This window comes from Ranitomeya imitator, chromosome 2 (genome assembly GCF_032444005.1).
Source record: "Ranitomeya imitator isolate aRanImi1 chromosome 2, aRanImi1.pri, whole genome shotgun sequence".
NCBI classification, from domain to species: Eukaryota; Metazoa; Chordata; class Amphibia; order Anura; family Dendrobatidae; genus Ranitomeya; species Ranitomeya imitator.
In genome coordinates this window covers 515,818,240-515,836,813 of record NC_091283.1, presented here as the reverse complement: position 1 = coordinate 515,836,813, position 18,574 = coordinate 515,818,240, and the positions used below count along the sequence as shown (strand labels likewise).

The following is an 18,574-nucleotide window of genomic DNA, read 5'->3' as shown; positions in this document are numbered from 1 at the left end:
GCCGCCATCTTCCAAAATGGCGGGCGTATGCACAGTGCGCCCGCCGAATCGGCCGGCAGATTCATTCCAAAGTGCATTTTGATCACTGAGATATAATCTATCACAGTGATCAAAATAAAAAAAATAGTAAATGACCCCCCCCCCTTTGTCACCCCCATAGGTAGGGACAATAAAAAAAATAAAGAATTTTTTTTTCCCACTAATGTTAGGGCTAGGGTTAGGGTTTCGGTATGTGCACACGTATTCTGGTCCTCTGCGGATTTTTTTCCGCTGCGGATTTGATAAAGTGCTAAACCGCTGCGGATTTATGGCGGATTTACCGCATTTTTTCTGCGCATTTCACTGCGGTTTTACAACTGCGATTTTCTATTGGAGCAGTTGTAAAACCGCTGCGGAATCGGCACAAAGATGTGACATGCTGCGGAATGTAAACCGCTGCGTTTCCGTGCAGTTTTTCTGCAGCATGTGTACAGCGATTTTTGTTTCCCATAGGTTTACATTGAACTGTAAACTCATGGGAAACTGCTGCGGATCCGCAGCGTTTTCCGCAGCGTGTGCACATACCTTTAGAATTAGGCTATGTGCACACGGTGCGGATTTGGCTGCGGATCCGCAGCGGATTGGCCGCTGCGGATTCGCAGCAGTGCTCCATCAGGTTTACAGTACCATGTAAACCTATGGAAAACCAAATCCGCTGTGCCCATGGTGTGGAAAATACCGCGCGGAAACGCTGCGTTGTATTTTCTGCAGCATGTCAATTCTTTGTGCGGATTCCGCAGCGTTTTACACCTGTTCCTCAATAGGAATCCGCAGGTGAAATCCGCACAAAAAACACTGGAAATCCGCGGAAAATCCGCAGGTAAAACGCAGTGCCTTTTACCCGCGGATTTTTCAAAAATGATGCTGAAAAATCTCACACGAATCCGCAACGTGGGCACATAGCCTTAGGGTTAGGGTTGGAATTAGGGTTGTGGTTAGGGTTGTGATTAGGGTTATGTCTACAGTTGGGATTAGGGTTAGGGGTGTGGGGGGGGTTAGTGTTGGAGGTAGAATTGAGGGGTTTCCACTGTTTAGGCACATCAGGGGTCTCCAAACGCAACATGGCGCCACCATTGATTCCAGCCAATCTTGTATTCAAAAAGTCAAATGGTGCTCCCTCACTTCCGAACCCCGACGTGTGCCCAAACAGTGGTTTACTCCCACATATGGGGTACCAGCATACTCAGGACAAACTGCGCAACAGTTACTGGGGTCCAATTTCTCCTGTTACCCTTGTGAAAATAAAAAAATGCTTGCTAAAACATCATTTTTGAGGAAAGAAAAATGATTTTTTATTTTCACGGCTCTGCGTTGTAAACGTCTGTGAAGCACTTGGGGGATCAAAGTGCTCACCACATATCTAGATAAGTTCCTTGGGGGGTCTAGTTTCTAAAATGGGGTCACTTGTGGGGGGTTTCTACTGTTTAGGCACACCAGGGGCTCTGCAAACGCAACGTGACGCCCGCAGACCATTCCATCAAAGTCTGCATTTCAAAAGTCACTACTTCCCTTCTGAGCCCCGACGTGTGCCCAAACAGTGGTTTACCCCCACACATGGGGTATCCGCGTACTCAGGAGGAATCGGACAACAACTTTTGGGGTCCAATTTCTCCTGTAACCCTTGGGAAAATAAAAAATTCTGGGCTAAATAATTATTTTTGAGGAAAGAAAACGTATTTATTATTTTCACGGCTCTGCATTATAAACTTCTATGAAGCACTTGGGGGTTCAAAGTGCTCACCACACATCTAGATAAGTTCCTTTCGGCGTCTAGTTTCCAAAATGGGGTCACTTGTTGGGGGTTTCTACTGTGTAGCCACATCAGGGGCTCTGCAAACGCAACGTGACGCCCGCAGAGCATTCCATCAAAGTCTGCATTTCAAAACGTCACTACTTCAATTCCGAGCCCCGGCATGTGCCCAAACAGTAGTTTACCCCCACATATGGGGTATCACCGTACTCAGGAGAAACTGGACAACAAATATTGGGGTCAAATTTCTCCTGTTACCCTTGGGAAAATAAAAAATTGCAGGCTATAAGATCATTTTTGAGAAAATATATATATATATTTTTTCATGGCTCTGCATTATAAACTTCTGTGAAGCACTTGGGGGTTCAAAGTCCTCACCACACATCTAGATGAGTTCCTTTGGGGGTCTAGTTTCCAAAATGGAGTCATTTGTGGGGGATCTCCAATGTTTAGGCACACAGGGGCTCTCCAAACGTGACATGGTGTCCGCTAATGATTGGAGCTAGTTTTCCATTTAAAAAGCCAAATGGCGTGCCTTCCCTTCTGAGCCGTGCCGTGCGCCCAAACAGTGGTTTACCCCCACATACAGGGTATCAGCGTACTCAGGACAAACTGGACAACAACATTTGGGGTCCAATTTCTCCTATTACCCTTGGCAAAATAGGAAATTCCAGGCTAAAAAATCATTTTTGAGGAACGAAAATTTATTTTTTATTTTCATGGCTCTGCGTTATAAACTTCTGTGAAGCACCTGGGGGTTTAAAGTGCTCAATATGCATCTAGATAAGTTCCTTGGGGGGTCTATTTTCCAAAATGGGGTCACTTGTGGGGGAGCGCCAATGTTTAGGCACACAGGGGCTCTCCAAACGCGACATGGTGTCCGCTAACGATGGAGATAATTTTTCATTCAAAAAGTCAAATGGCGCTCTTTCCCTTCCGAGCCTTACCATGTGCCCAAACAGTGGTTTACCCCCACATGTGAGGTATCGGTGTACTCAGGAGAAATTGCCCAACAAATTTTAGGATCCATTTTATCCTGTTGCCCATGTGAAAATGAAAAAATTGAGGCTAAAAGAATTTTTTTGTGAAAAAAAAAAAGTACTTTTTCATTTTTACGGATCAATTTGTGAAGCACCTGGGGGTTCAAAGTGCTCACTATGCATCTAGATAAGTTCCTTGGGGCGTCTAGTTTCCAAAATGGGGTCACTTGTAGGGGAGCTCCAATTTTTAGGCACACGGCGGCTCTCCAAACGTGACATGGTGTCTGCTAAAGAGTGGAGCCAATTTTTCATTCAAAAAGTCAAATGGCGCTCCTTCCCTTCCAAGTCCTACCGTGCGCCCAAACAGTGGTTTACCCCCACATATGAGGTATCAGCGTACTCAGGACAAATTGGAGAACAACTTTCGTGGTTCAGTTTCTCCTTTTACCATTGGGAAAATAAAAAAAATTGTTGCTAAAAGATAATTTTTGTGACTAAAAAGTTAAATGTTCATTTTTTCCTTCCATGTTGCTTCTGCTGCTGTGAAGTACCTGAAGGGTTAATAAGGGTGCATTTTTTAGAACGGTGTCACTTTTGGGTATTTTCAGCCATTTAGACCCCTCAAACTGACTTCAAATGTGAGGTGGTCCCTAAAAAAAATGGTTTTGTAAATTTCGTTGTAAAAATGAGAAATCGCTGGTCAAATTTTAACCCTTATAACTTCCTAGCAAAAAAAAAATTTTGTTTCCAAAATTGTGCTGATGTAAAGTATACATGTGGGAAATGTTATTTATTAACTATTTTGTGTCACATAACTCTCTGGTTTAACAGAATAAAAATTCAAAATGGAAAAATTGCGAAATTTTCAAAATTTTCGCCAAATTTCCGTTTTTATCACAAATAAACGCAGAATTTATTTACCTAAATTTACCACTAACATGAATCCCAATATGTCACTAAAAAACAATCTCAGAACCGCTAGGATCCGTTGAAGCGTTCCTGAGTTATTACCTCATAAAGGGACACTGGTCAGAATTGCAAAAAACGGCAAGGTCTTTAAGGTCAAAATAGGCTGGGTCATGAAGGGGTTAAAATCCTTGCATCCTATTGCTTACTGGGGGTGGTGGCTGCAGTGAAGCAGGGTCCCAGGGTCACTGCTGGAGGGGGCAGGAGTGGGGTGATGCTGCAGGCCGCAGGCAGGGATGAGGGGGGGTTCCGATGTGCGGCGCTCTGCTGCGGGGGTCTTGTGCTGCTGCCGGGTGTCTCCGGGTACTCAAAGGTTGCTGGCCGGTGCTGCGGGGGTCTCCGGTGCCTAGTGGTGCTGCGTGGGTGTCCGGCACTGCCCAGGGCTCTGCCAACATTTTGCGACAGGCCAGAGCTCCAGCACTTCCACAGTTCCATGTGCGGTGGTCTCCGGGAATTTGGCCACCGCCGGGAACGGCACATGCGCAGATGGTCATCTTGGGACCAAGATCTCGAGAGATGAGATCTAAGCGGGCTTACATTCTACAGTATCACTTCTGATGAGGATTGGCTTCCTCTGAAACTTGTTATTTGACTTTGTCACATAGTCTTCTAATTTTTCAAAAACTTCACTATTGTTCTTTATCAACTATACAAAGAAAAGGCACCAAGCGCACTACCATAACATGAATGTAAATCAAAACGGTGTGCAAAACAATGGTAAATACCGAGTCCTGTAATGTAGAAAAAGCACCACTGTAATACAGAACACACATGTTAAAACATAGCTAAAATGCAACACAGCAAAGAACCCGGTCCATTGGAGATAATATCCACATGACAATCCGTGCATAATGTGATACCCAAACACAGCCTATAATCTACTGGCTCATGGGACTGCTAATCAGAAAGCTTTATGACCAGTCAATAAAAAATGACTCCAACAAAAAATATCCTAAAAAAGGAAAAATATGGCACAGCCATTCCCAGTGCTAATAAGCCCCTAACCAGGAAAAATTTGCAAAGTTACCAGAAGGCCCATGAAGCAGAAACCATGGAGTATAGATTACCCGTTGTAAATATAGATAGGGGCGGATCTCCCCATGCACCGAGTGGATGGACCCTGGAATAGGGCCCCACGCGTATCGCCCTCAAGATAGGGCTTCGTCAGTATCACTTCTGATGAGGATTGGCTTCCTCTGAAACTTATTTGACTTCGTCACATAGTCTTCTAATTTTTCAAAAACTTCACTATTGTTCTTTATCAAGTACGTGACTGAGTATCTATCTTCCTGATGTGGTTAGTTTTATGGGTCCACATACATCAGTGTGTACCAAGTCAAGTGGTCTTGTACTTTTTGTCTCGCTCTCTTTAGGTAAAGATACTCTTGTAGCTTTAGATTTTATACAACATTCACATTTTACGGTAATTGAGCAATCAGATATCAATAGGTCTTTTGTCAAATTCTTCTTTTGTAATGCCATTATACTCTCAGGATGTCTGTGTCCTAGATGTCTATGCCACATGTGAATACAATTCTTGTGATCATGTGTACGTAACTTCATCTGTTCTTTTAATGTGTCTAGATAATATAATTGTTCACCTGCTTTGACAATAATTATCTATATATATATAATTGTCTAAGGGGTACTTCCGTCCATTTGTAATGGAAATCCCGGGTCGCTGATTGGTCGCTGCCGGCTGGCCTTGACCAATCAGTAACTGGCACAGTCCAGCCGCGAATTGGCTCCTCCCTTTTTCCGTCCAGTCAGTGCCCCCTCCATACTCCCCTCCAGTCAGCGCCCAATAGCGTTTTAGGACTGCATTACACCGCAGCATAACGCAGTGTAATGCAGTCCATTAACGCTGCAATTAACCGTGTAAGTGTTCCCAACTTTTTACTATTGATGCTGCCTATGCAGCATCAATAGTAAAAACATACAGTATAATGTTAAAAATAAGAATAAAAAAAAAAAACTATTCTCACCTTACGCCGTCCACTGTTATGATAAGGTAATTCAGTACCACAATGGACATAGAGGTCAGAGCACATACAGTGACCTGACAATAACCCAAAAACATAGAACGAGCTCTAAGACGTGGGAACTCTGCTGACCGCAATCCCTAATCCTCTCCAACCACACTAGAGGCAGCTGTGGATTGCGCCTAACGCTCCCTATGCAACTCGGCACAGCCTGAGAAACTAGCTAGCCTGAAGATAGAAAATAAGCCTACCTTGCCTCAGAGAAATACCCCAAAGGAAAAGGCAGCCCTCACATATAATGACTGTGAGTTAAGATGAAAAGACAAACGTAGAGATGAAATAGATTTAGCAAAGTGAGGCCCGACTTTCTGAACAGAGCGAGGATAGGAAAGGTAACTTTGCGGTCAACACAAAACCCTACAAAAACCACGCAAAGGGGGCAAAAAGACCCTCCGTACCGAACTAACGGCACGGAGGTACACCCTCTGCGTCCCAGAGCTTCCAGCAAGCAGGAAAAAACAAATAGACAAGCTGGACAGAAAAAAACAGCAAACAGAATAGCAAAGCGGAACTTAGCTATGCAGAGCAGCAGGCCACAGGAACGATCCAGGAGGAAACAGGTCCAATACTAGAACATTGACTGGAGGCGAGGATCAAAGCACTAGGTGGAGTTAAATAGAGCAGCACCTAACGACTTCACCACATCACCTGAGGAAGGAAACTCAGAAGCCGCAGTACCACTTTCCTCCACCAACGGAAGCTCACAGAGAGAATCAGGCGAAGTACCACTTGTGACCACAGGAGGGAGCTCTGCCACAGAATTCACAACAGTCTGCGCCAGCCTTTCCCAGTCCTCGCGACGCTCCGGTCCCAAGAATGCATTGCGGCAATGACCGGAAACCGAGACCGCTACATCATCACGTGGTATTGCCGCAAGGCACTACTGGGAGCAGAGCGTCGCGATGAGCATCGATGAAGGCCAGGCCTGGATCCGGGGGCCGCCGGAAGGTGAGTATATAACTATTTTTCATTTTAATTGTTTTTTTTTAAGCAGGGATATGGTGCCCACATTGCTTTATACTACATGGGCTGTATTATATACTACGTGGGCTGTGTTATATACTACGTGGGCTGTGCTATAGACTACGTGGGCTGTGCTATAGACTACGTGGGCTGTGCTATATACTACGTGGGCTGTGCTATATAGTACATGGGCTGTGCTATATACTACATACATATTCTAGAACACCCGATACGTTAGAATCGGGCCACCATCTAGTTACCTTATATCCCGCTAGGATTGTACAATTATCATCTTTGAATTTTACAGTAATTCCTTTGGTTGTCAGATGCTTTACGGATAACAATCCTCCTTCTAGTCCTGGAACATACAACACATCCTTTACTAGGAATTTTGAATAATGCCCAAATCTATTAGGACAGAATACCATTCCTTGTCCAATACCTTCTGCGGTTATCTTATTCCCATCTGCAAGACAAATTGCTTCCTTCTTATTTTCATCAAGTTCAGTAAAGAATCTTTTATCACTAGTCATGTGACTTGTTGCTCTTGAGTCAATAAACCAGCCTGACCATGACTCTCTATCAGTTACTTTAAATGTACCATTCCAGTGATCTGCCTGTGGGTTAGAAATTATGCTTTTAGCTATGTTTATTCTCCTTTTGTTGTAATTTCTGTTGTTCTGGTTTCCATATAGTAAGTCTTTTTTTTAAATGTCCCTTTTTCTTACATCTGAAACGTTATCTTGTCTCTGTATTATGGGGCTTCTTATTTGTCGCTTTAAGAGCTTTTTCACTATCCCTTTCTGTGGAATTGTTTGTTTGCTCTTTCCTTCTAGGATATTCATCTATAAGTATGGTCTTTACAAACTCTAGTGTAATGTCTGTTTCAGGTCTTGTTTCTAGTGCATTTATCAGAGCAGTGCATGAATCTGGTAAGCTGCACAATAATATTGCTGCTATATGGCTTTCCTTAATGTCTTCACCGACTTATCTCAGCTGTGTTACCACCTCCATCATGGAGTTTACATGCTCCTGCTTGTCTTTCCTTGCGCTTAATCTGATCTTGTAAAGTTTTCTTAGCAGGAATAGTTTGTGATTTAAAGGGAATCTCTCACCTTTTTTTCGCATATAAGCTGCGGCGACCGCCATTAGGGGCTTATCTACAGCATTCTGTAGTAGCTTTTGCTTGTCTGTTTTTCTTATCCCATGTCTGACTATTATCATTGGGTCTGTCTGTAGTGATTACCTCCCATAAATCATCTTTAGACAATAACATCTCCACTTTGAACTTCCATAACTGATAGTTCTCATTGTTCAGCTTAGCTACTGTGAGTCTCGGCTCTGAACTTCTGCTCATCTTTAACTTATTTGTCTTACTTGTTTGGAGAGAATTGCTCTGCAGTATTCTTTTGCATTCACCAAGTCTTTTTTGTCTTCTATTGCTAGGCCCATAACCTGTTGCATAGTTCGGTTGCAGAAGAAACTTGTGAGATTAGGTTATATGGAGTAATTCAACTTTTATCTACACAGAACATGTGGTACATGCATCAGCTTTTTAATACAGCATAACAAGAAGTCTAAAGGATATTTTACCATAGAGAAAGTGAAACCAAAGTATAACAAGTATATGCATTACATTTAACTAAGCTAATAATCATAACAATATCGCCATCTACTGTCAGAAAAATGTAAACTCCTCCTGCACACAAATAAGTTTGTATCTGCTGAATATCTGCCAACAGGGGGAAACACGAGAACTTCAGTCTTGGAAAAATTCAGTTTCAGTTAGAGGAAGGACATGATGCTAGAGACTGCAGACAAACAACTCCTGGTATTTTGTGTTAGGGGGATGTCCCTACTGGTACAAACCATCCGCAGAAAAGAAAAAAAAAAAAAAAAAAAAAAAAAAAAAATATATATATATATATATATATATATATATATATATATATTAGAGAGAGAGCGATACAATTACACAGGTCTGCAAAAAAAAAAAAAAATTTCAATTTTTTAAGTGCGCTGAATCCGGAAATGACCTCCGTTTTGTCATAGGACATCAGGTTTTCTGACAAATTCAGTAACTATGTTAAATAAGACAACACCTGAAAATAAATGAAAATAGACTCATAAAATTAATTTTTTATTACAAATGTTTCATGAAAATCATTTGTTAACTGCAATTAGCTCACTAACACATACTAAAATCAATTCTTCCCTGTGAAGCTTCTCTTGGCACATTTACGCTTGTGAGTAGCATCTGGAATGTCTCTCTGAAGTGTCCAACAGTAGTCTGCCATCATTGTAATGCTCCATCTTCCCTGGTATCTTCTTTCCATCTCTTTAATGTCCTGGTGGAATCGTTCACCTTGCTCTTCACTCCCAGCTCCCAAATTTTCAGGAAAGTTGTCAAGGTGGGAATGGAGGAAATGCTCTTTCAAATACATCAGGCAACCTAAAGCTTGAAATGCTTTCAGCATTCGTCTGATGATTTTTTTGTAGTCAGGGTCTTGTATATCTTCAATGCATTGATGTGAATTAATTAATAGTAATTTTGACTTTCAAGACCCTAAGATAAAAAAAATTCCAAAAATTGAGAAAAATATACTAAATGTGAAGAGAATTTTGCATTTTGTGGCAAATCCTGATGTCCAGGATTTTTTTCAATATTTTTTTTCGTTTTCAGGACACCAAAATACATGGAAATTAGGTGAAAATAATCAAACAGATTTTTAGTTGCAGACCTGTTACTGGAAACCAAATCTGCTGGTGGTTTGTATAGGGAGCTGAGGAGGGGGCCTTGGACTGAACTTTGGAAAAGGGGATATGATACAGTACATGAGCAGTCAGAGAATGAGGCCAGAGGCACACTGGGTCGTAATACGGACGAGTGCTACGTGAAAAAAAATCGCATAGCACTCAGACCAATGTTAATCTATGGGGCAGCTCCCATCATCCGTTGTTTTCTCGCCCGTATTACGCATGCGTACAAAATCACCGTATTACCACCGAAATAAGCCAATGCCGGGTGCAAGAAAAACTTGCACACCACACAGACCATCAGTGTGACTTGCGAGACATCGCATCGGTGTCCTATAGAAAAGCCGGCAATTCAGTGGGGTGTACAGTAAAATCACACTGACAACTTACAATAGAATAGATAAAATAAATGTCTACACATAGTATAGGTGTGTGTGTAATATATATATATATATATATATATACACACACACACACACACACACACACACACACACACACACACACACACACTCACACACACTAACACTACAGACCAAAAGTTTGGACACACCTAATTTAAAGATTTTTCTGTATTTTCATGACTATGAAAAATGTAAATTCACACTGAAGGCATCAAAACTGTGAATTAACACATGATGAATTATATACTTAACAAAAAGGTGTGAAACAACTGAAAATATGTCTTAAATTCTAGGTTCTTCAAAGTAGCCACCTTTTGCTTTGTTGACTGCTTTGCACACTCTTGGCATTCTCTTGATGAGCTTCAAAAGGTAGTCACCGGAATTGTTTTTCACTTCACAGGTGTGCCTTGTCAGGTTTAATAAGTGGGATTTCTTGCCTTATAAATGGGGTTGGGACCATCAGTTGTGTTGTGCAGAAGTCTGTTGGATACACAGTTGATAGTCCTACTGAATAGACTGTTAGAATTTGTATTATGGCAAGAAAAAAGCAGCTAAGTAAAGAAAAACGAGTGGCCATAATTACTTTAAAGGGACACTGTCACCTGAATTTGGAGGGAACAATCTTCAGCCATGGAGGCAGGGTTTTGGGGTTTTTGATTCACCCTTTCCTTATCCGCTGGCTGCATGCTGGCTACAATATTAGATTGAAGTTCATTCTCTGTCCTCCATAGTACACGCCTGCGCAAGGCAAGATTGAATTGTGTAGGCATGTACTACGCAGGACAGAGAATGAACTTCAATCCAATATTACAGCGAGCATGCAGCCAGCGGGTAAGGAAAGAGTGAATAAAAAACCCAAAAACCCAGCCTCCATGACTGAAGATTGTTCCCTCCAAATTCAGGTGACAGTGTCCCTTTAAGAAATGAAGGTCAGTCAGTCCGAAAAATTGGGAAAACTTTGAAAGTGTCCCCAAGTGCAGTTGCAAAAACCATCAAGCGCTACAAAGAAACTGGCTTACATGAGGACTGCGTCAGGAAATGAAGACCAAGAGTCACCTCTGCTTCTGAGGATAAGTTTATCCGAGTCACCAGCCTCAGAAATCGCAGGTTAACAGCAGCTCAGATTAGAGACCAGGTCAATGACACACAGAGTTCTAGCAGCAGACACATCTCTACAACAACTGTTAAGAGGAGACTTTGTGCAGCAGGCCTTCATGGTAAAATATCTGCTAGGAAACAACTGCTAAAGACAGGCAACAAGCAGAAAAGACTTGTTTGGGCTAAAGAACACAAGGAATGGACATTAGACCAGTTGAAATCTGTGCTTTGGTCTGATGAGTCCAAATTTGCGATCTTTGGTTCCAACCACCGTGTCTTTATGCGACACAGAAAAGGTGAACTGATGGACTCTACATGCCTGGTTCCCACCGTGAAGCATGGAGGAGGAGGTGTGATGGTGTGGAGGTGCTTTGCTGGTGACACTGTTGGGGATTTATTCAAAATTGAAGGCATACTGAAGCAGCATGGTTACCACAGCATCTTGCAGCAGCATGCTATTCCATCTGGTTTGCCTTTAGTTGGACGATCATTTATTTTTCAACAGGACAATGACCCCAAACACACACCTCCAGGCTTTGTAAGGGCTATTTGACCAAGAAGGAGAGTGATGGGGTGCTACGCCAGATGACCTGGCCTCCACAGTCACCAGACCTGAACCCAATCGAGATGGTTTGGGGTGATCTGGACCGCAGAGTGAAGGCAAAAGAGCCAACAAGTGCTAAGCATCTCTAGAAACTCCTTCAAGATTGTTGGAAGACCATTTCCGGTGACTACCTCTTGAAGCTCATAAAGAGAATGCCAATAGTGTGCAAAGCAGTCATGAAAGCAAAAGGTGGCTACTTTGAAGAACCTAGAATATAAGACATATTTTCAGTTGCTTCACACTTTTTTGTTAAGTATATAATTCCTCATGTGTTAATTCATGGTTTTGATGCCTTCAGTGTGAATGCACAATTTTCATAGTCATGAAAATGCAGAAAAATCTTTAAATGAGAAGGTGTGTCCAAACTTTTGGTCTGTACTGTATATACACCACGTTCCAAATTATTATGCAGATTTACTGCAGAACTACTGAGATTTTTCAGCTGTTTTTGTGCGGATTCCACCTGCGGATTCCTATTGAGGAGCAGGTGTAAACTGCTGCGGAATCCGCACAAAGAATTGACATGCTGCGGAATAAACAACACAGCGTTTCCGCGTCTTTTTTTCCGCAGCATGTGAACTGCGGATTTTGTTTTCCATAGGTTTACATGGTACATGGCCAATCCGCTGCGGATCTGCAGCCAAATCCGCAACGTGTGCACTTGCCCTTAGGGTATGTGCACATGTTGCGGATTTGGCTGTGGATCCGCAGCAGATTTGGCCCTGCGGATTCGCAGCAGTTTTCCATGCGTTGTACAGTACCATATTAACCTATGAAAAACCAAATCCGCAGTGCACATGCTGCAGAAATTTCCGTGCAGAAACGCAGTGCTTTATTTTCCACAGCATGTCAATTCTTTGTGCGGATTTCGCAGCGTTTTACACCTATTCTAGAGTAGGAATCCGCAGGTGTAAAAACCCAGGTGAAATCCCACAAAAATTGCACAAAATCCACAGTAAATCTGCACGGAAAAATCCGCAATGTAATCCGCAACGTGTGCACATACCCGTAAGTAGTTTTCCTTTAATTAGAATCACCTGCAAAACTAATTATCACACGTGGATTGATTTCAGTGATCCATTGAGCCCTGAGACACAATACCATCCACGAGTTTATTTGAAAAACAAAACAATTACCTGATTTTTCGCTTTGTAAGACGCACTTTTTCCCCCCAAACTTGGGGGGAAAATGGGGGTGCGTGTTAGAAAGCGAACATGCCTTACTTGGGGGGTGTCTCCGGGTGCCCTGCAGTTGCTGGCCGTTGCTGCGGGTGTCTCCGGTGCCCAGCGGTGCTGCGTGGGTGTTCGGCGCTGCCCAGGGCTCTGCTGACATTTTGCGACAGGCCAGAGTCCCGACATTTCCAGGGTTCCACCGGGGGCGGCGCATGCGCTGATGGTGATCTCGGCATAAAGATCGCGAGAGATGAAATCTCATCTCTTGAGATCTTGATCCCGAGATCACCATCAGCACATGCACAGCCATATTCCCAGAGACCAGCTCACGTGGAACCCTGGAAGTGCCGGGGCTCTGGCCTGTCGCAAAATTTCGGTAGAGCCCCGGGCAGCGTCGGACACCCACGCAGCACCGCTGGGCACCGGAGACACCCCGCAGCAGCGCGCCACACATCAGAGCCCCCCCCTCATCCCTGCCTGCGGCCTGGAGCATCACCCCACTCCTGCCTCCTCCAGCAGCGACCCTGGAACCCCGCTTCACTGCAGCCACCACCCTCGGTAAGCAATAAGATGCAAGGATTATAAGAATCACCACCAATTTATTAAAAAATATTTTTTTATTTTTGTCCTCAAAATTTGGGGTGTGTCTTATAATCCGAAAAATATGGTAAATCTTTGACACTTAAATCTAATTTGCATAATAATATGGAACATGATATATATATATATTATATAAAGCTGAATGTGTGTGTGTATCTGTGTATGTCTGTCATTGGCATCTGCACCGTCGCAGCTACAGCCACAACATTTTGCACAGTCACACTTCTGGACTCCGAGAGCGTCATAGGCTATGTTGTGAAGCGAAATTTTAACTCCGCACGTTCCAATTCACCAAACAATTTTGCTCCTATCTACATAATTTGTGAAAAGTGAAAGGAAAAGTGTTGGAGGCGTCACAGCTACAGCCACAAAATTTTGCACAGTCACACGTCTGGACCCCGAGAGCATAGGCAAATTGACAGCTGCCAGATGTGATCTAGGGGGACTTAAAGAGTGAGAGCGATGGCGCCAAAGAGTATACACCGTACAGTTGCTAAGGTGGTGCCCCGACATGGGATACTCGCCACACGCGGGGATACGAACACACACAAAATGTGCCACACACTACCACGTGCTTGAACACATATACCACCCTCAGCACACATTTCACCACACATACACCAACCTCGCCACATAAAAGTCGAAACACAAAAGTCGCCACTCAAAACTCGCCACGTGCAAAACTCGCCACATGCAAAACTAGGCTCACGCAAAACTCGCCACACGTGCAAAACTCACCTCATGGAAAACTCGCCACATGCAAAACTTGCACACACGGAAAAATTGACACATGCACAAAAGTTGCCTCACAAAACTTGCACAAACTCAAAACGCACCACACATGAAACTCGCCACGTGCAAAACTCGCCATGCGCAAAACTTGCTGCACACAACTTGCTACACTAACCTGTCACATGCAACTCGACACACAAAAAGTTGCTACACGCATGTCGCCACACAAAACTCATCTCACAAAAGTCGCTACATGCATGTCGCCACATGCAACTCAACACACACAACCTGACACATGAAACTCGCCCTAAAACACACACAAGTCTGGTATTATCCTTCAAAAATAAAAATCTGATTAATAAGCAGACAAACTACAAGAGCAACAACTGTACCATATAGGAAATACGGCAGCCGTCAGTCACATGACCTGTCTATTATGTGTATGTGTGAGCTAATATATACTGGGAGGGCTTCCTGTTGGCTGGGGAGTTATCAGGCTGCCAATTTAGCTTACAAATACTGAGGTAAAAATACTGACCAAATAACGTTTGAACGCGGTCTAATACAGGAGGAGATGACATACAGATATATACTATATACAGAGGAGATGACACACAGATATATACTATTTACAGGAGAGATGACACACAGGTATATACTATATACAGGAGGAGATGACACACTGGTATATACTATATACAGGGGAGATGACACACAGGTATATACTATATGCAGGAGGAGATGACACACTGGTATATATATACAGGGGAGATGACACACAGGTATATACTATATGGAGGAAGAGATGACACACAGGTATATACTATATACAGTGAAGATGACACACAGGTATATACTATATACAGGGGAGATGACACAGGTATATACTATATACAGGAGGAGTTGACATACAGGTATATACTATACAGGAGGAGATGACACACTGGTATATACTATATACAGGGGAGATGACATACAGGTACATACTGTATACAGGGGAGATGACACACAGGTATATACTATATACAGGGGAGATGACACATGTATACTATATACAGGAGTTGACATACAGGTATATACTATACAGGAGGAGATGACACACTGGTATATACTATATACAGGGGAGATGACACAGGTACATACTATATACAGGGGAGATGACACACAGGTATATACTATATACAGGGGAGATGACACACAGGTATATACTATATACAAGGGAGATGACACACAAGTATATACTATATACAGGAGGAGATGACTCACAGGTATATACTGTATACAGGAGGAGATGAGACACAGGTATATACTATATACAGGGGAGATGACATACAGGTATATACTATATACAGGGGAAAAGATACATGTATATACTATATACAGGGGAAAAGACACATGTATATACTATATTCAGGGGAGATGACACACATGTATATACTGTATACAGGAGGAGATGACTCACAGGTATATACCATATACAGGGGAGATGACACACAGGTATATACTATATACAGGAGGAGATGACACAGGTATATACTATATACAGGAGGAGATGACATACAGGTATATACTATATACAGGATGAGATGACACACTGGTATATACTATATACTGGGGAGATGACATACAGGTACATACTATATACAGGGGAGATGACACACAGGTATATACTATATACAGGGGAGGGGAGATGTCACACAGGTATATACTATATACAGGGGAGATGACACACAGGTATATAATATATACAGGAGAAGATGACATACAGGTACATACGTACATACTATATACAGGAGGAGATGACATACAGCAGGTATATACTATTTACAGGGGAGATGACATACAGGCATATACTATATACAGGAGATGACATACAGGTGTATACTATATATAAGGGAGATGACAAACATGTATATACTGAGGGGGAAATGTGAGGTGAAAATGAGGGGTGTGAGTGCAAAATGAGAGGAGTGAGGGAAAATAGTGGAGTGATCGGAAAATGACAGATGTGAGGTCAAAATGACAAGTGTTAGGGGGAAAATAAGAGGAGTGAGGGGGAAAATGAGAGGTGTGAGGGGGAAAATGAGAGGCGTGATGGGAAAAAAAGAGAAGTGAGGTGCTATAACTAACCACAGATATTTACTATGCCCAGGCAATGCCTGGTATGCTATGCTATGTGTTTACATTTATTTTATTCTATTGTAAGCTGTCAGTGTGATTTTACTGTACACCGCAATGAATTACCTGCTTTTTTTAAAAGGACAATTGTGCTTATTTCTCGCAAGTCTTGCTGATGGTCCGTGTGGTGTGCGAGTTTTTCTCGCACCCATAGACTTTCATTGGCGAGTCTTGGCTGAGATACACGGACAATCGCAAAATGCTGTGATTTCACTCACACGTATAATACCGCCGAGAAAACAACGGATGATGTTAATCTATGGGGCAGCTCTCAAGTGCTATGTGATTTTTTTGTAGTATAGCACTCGTCTGCATTATACGGTTGTGTGACTCCGGCCTAAAGTGTTGTCCCTTTTGTCAATACAAAACTACCAATCCTTTGAATTCTAAACATTTCCTAACTTTAATATTTTTGCCGCTTGGCCATTGCAGCAATATCCTGATAAGGCTGCAATTCAATGTGTCTTTTCTCTCGTTCACAACTACCTCTAGACGTCCACAGCAATGAGTGTGTAATGGGCTTAAACAGTTGTCACTTTTCTCCCCCACATAATTGTAAGAGACTGTCCACTGTCAAGGACACAGCAGCTTTTTTGATAGTGATGCATAGCTGCCTATGTGAAGCCCACAAACACATCATATCGCTAACGTTTCCACAGTGAAGTTGCCATAACTCTGTACACTGCTTAGAAGTCAAGTGAGCTTAAAAAAATGAATTCATATTACAGAATTCATATAACAAATTGTTATTTGTATTTGCAATGGGGGAAGCAGATATGAAAACACTGAAACAACAAAAAAAATGATCATCTGGCGGCAGTACTGAACTATATTTTGGTGTTTCACCACATTCATACATGATATGGAATATAATCAGTGTGTGCAATAAGGCAACACTATTTTAAGATGTTGAATAACAAACATAATCTAAAAGTGCCGTTATGTCCCACATGTCCTATGTTGTTTTCCAAATATGACGGGGTTGTATCCTCTATGCTGATGTGCAGGAAGACAACCGCTTTTGCATCCTGTGCATGCCTTCCTATTCGTGCTGCACTTATTATCCAGGATGAGGTGCCAGCTGCAGTTTGTAGTAGAGCTGCAGTGTTAGAAGCCAGCAAAGTTGAATAGATTGGTCCAGAGTGTTCAGCTAATTATATTGCTTTTACTGTAAGATATAGATCTCTTTGGACGTCAGGAGCAAGGCAGCTAATTAATGAAGGAATTATTTGTGATGTCTAGTAACTGTGCGACTAGGACTGTGGCTGACCATGTCCCCAGCGGACCTCACTACCTCCCTTATATTGGCTCTCTTAGAGTCTCTCGCCATCTAATTACAGAAGCACCAGTTGCCAGACCTGTCACCCAAGGTTTGTGCTCCAGTGAGAACTTGATCACTTGAGCAGGTTCTCAGCTGTCATCTTAGCTTGGATGTATGAGGCATGCCAGGGATAATGTCTCTTGTATTGCATCCGTTATGTTATTCCTGCAGTAAATGGATATTCATGATCACATTACTATAGAAAATTATCTCACTGGTTAATAAACTGTGATGGGTGTCTTTGGCTCAGATTGATGATGTGATAACCATGTTACGAAATGACTTGTATACGTGTCCACCACATTACAGTCAATGGAGCAGCTCATATGCCTTCTCGCCTTGGAATAGATGGATCACCACTGTAATGTGTGTAAAGTAATATTTTCACATTGTTATGACCTTAAATCCAGTTTATCCACCATTCTTCATGGGAATTTAAAGGAGAATGAGACGGCATAAAGAACAGTTGTGTGTTTTCATGTCAGCCTGTGTATGGGACCATGTCTCCTCATTTAGCTAGGACCATGGTGTATATGCTGTTATCTCTGAAGCCACCTGCAGGCTTTAATTTGTATTGCAATCCTCTACATGCTCACTTATCTGATTAAAATGTCAAATCTAAAGATTTCTAAAAAATTGTAGATTTTTAGCATTCTCGCTGTCTTAGTTCATGCTCTGTGGGGATGATCTGTAGCAAGGTATAAATATACACTACATGTTCATGAGGATATGTGAAACAGTTTACCTTTTTATTTATTTTTTCTGTCACATTTTTTTCCAAAAAGTAGACTATTGCCACCAATAAGTACAGGTATTTTGTGTGAGCCTGACCTAAGAGTCCATTATGTACAAAAAAAAGCATAATGTGCACTTAGATGCGTGGATTCATCGCAAAAAATATTCCCTTGCTTTGTGTGTTTTACCTTCTAAATGTCAGTGTTTTTAATGTGCTGGAGAGCGGGAGTAAT

At 42.3% G+C, this 18,574-nt stretch overlaps 1 protein-coding gene across 2 annotated transcripts in view; it reads left to right on the top strand.

Moving 5' to 3' along the window:
* Window positions 1–18,574, top strand: part of SKAP1 (src kinase associated phosphoprotein 1) — an 834,367-nt gene that overhangs the window by 223,368 nt on the left and 592,425 nt on the right. The window lies entirely within an intron of this gene.